Raw genomic sequence first — 1,699 nt, 5'->3', positions numbered from 1 at the left:
TGAGAGAATGGGATGGAGTCCTTACAGGAAGCAGGGTGTGAGGAGCTGTAGTCAAGGTAGCTGTGGGAGTCGGTAGGCTTGTAATGGATATTGGTGGACAGTCTATCACCAGAAATTGAGACAGAGAGGTCAAGGAAGGGAAGGGAAGTGTCAGAGATGGACCATGTGAGAATGATGGAGGGGTGGAGATTGGAAGCAAAATTAATAAATTTTTCCAGTTCCCGACGAGAGCATGAAGCAGCACCGAAGTAATCATCGATGTACCGGAGAAAGAGTTGTGGGAGGGGGCCGGAGTAGGACTGGAACAAGGAATGTTCCACATACCCCATAAAGAGACAGGCATAGCGGGGGCCCGTGCGGGTACCCATGGCCACACCTTTTATTTGGAGGAATTGAGAGGAGTTAAAGGAGAAATTAAAGGTAAAGGGGGCATCACTCAGTCTGGCACCAATGAGCCTGTCCTGCCACTCAGCACAAGTTCAGTTCAACCAGATCAATGATGGAAAGCAGGACAATGCTCTGAATGACTTTTTCTTCTTTTCAGTTTCCCTTTCACCCTGTAGAGGGCAAAACTGCACCATTCCTGAAGACGCTGCAATACCAGGTCGATGTGTGGAATGGACGGAGAAAGATCCTGTTCCATCTCCCTGCTCCAAAAATAAATTTAATATTTGGTCCCCAGATAAAGGACGTATCGGATATTAAACTGATAAGAACAGATTTTTTTTTGAAAAATATACTTTATTCATAAAATATCTGGAGGAACATTCCAAAACATTTCAAAATCACCATCACAAAACTACAATCAGATTCAACTTTTACACATTGATCACAAGGTGCATCGATACAATCAATGAATATTACAATCATTTCAATATGGTCAATGCAGACAATCAGACAAAAGTATTGGAGTTATCAACATACATCATGTTGCTCTCTGAGGTGCTTCAATATAATTAGTATTCACTGCAGACATTCATTTGGAGCTGTACAGCCCGAGGGGCTCTCAACATTTCCCAGTCCCTGGGTGCACTGTGGCAGAAAGGTCTTAGACAGCGACCCTTCCCCATTGCGCCTTTGCGGTGGCTGCCCCAAGCTTTAGTGCGTCCCTCAGCACGTAGTCCTGGACCTTGGAACGTGCCAGTCTGCAACACTCGGTCGGGGACAACTCTTTGCGCTGGAAGTCCAACAAGTTTCAGGCAGACCAAAGAGCGTCTATCACCGACGTCCAGACATTCTTTGCAAAGGCACAACCACAAGGAGGTGAACAACGGTCTTGTCCCCACCACAGCCACCTCAAGGGGAACGTGCAGAGGGGGTGAGACTCCTGCCGTGTTGCGGAATCCCTCCCCAAATCTCATTTTGAGAGCACATCCACCATGTTTGTCCAGACTCTCCCATGTACTGTCATCAAAGCCCTTTGTAATGGAGGACAGGAAGGACTGGGACTCCGTACTGTCTGTGGGCTTCACGTCATACAATCCGACATAAAAGGATTTGCTGATCCTCAAAATGTCGGACTGCGATGACTTTACTGAGCCGTCTTCTTCCTTCAGGCTGCTGATCACAGAGCTCTCTCTGTGTACCTTTTGGAAGAAGAAACGTGAGCACGTCTCATCCTGCTCCACGGAGCGGACTCTGGAACGGAAGATGATCTTGGAGGCCTCCGAGGCAAAGAGCGAGGCTTGCTGGCTCTTCA

General features: G+C 47.6%; 1 pseudogene; it reads right to left on the bottom strand.

Annotated features, from left to right (window-relative positions):
• Positions 1 to 567: 567 nt before the first annotated feature.
• On the bottom strand, positions 568 to 738 carry LOC144669198 (U2 spliceosomal RNA; annotated as a pseudogene).
• Between the last annotated feature and the right edge of the window lie 961 nt (positions 739 to 1,699).

The sequence above is a fragment of the Cetorhinus maximus genome, chromosome 28 (genome assembly GCF_964194155.1).
Source record: "Cetorhinus maximus chromosome 28, sCetMax3.hap1.1, whole genome shotgun sequence".
NCBI lineage: Eukaryota > Metazoa > Chordata > Chondrichthyes > Lamniformes > Cetorhinidae > Cetorhinus > Cetorhinus maximus.
This window is presented reverse-complemented; position numbering and strand designations above follow the sequence as displayed.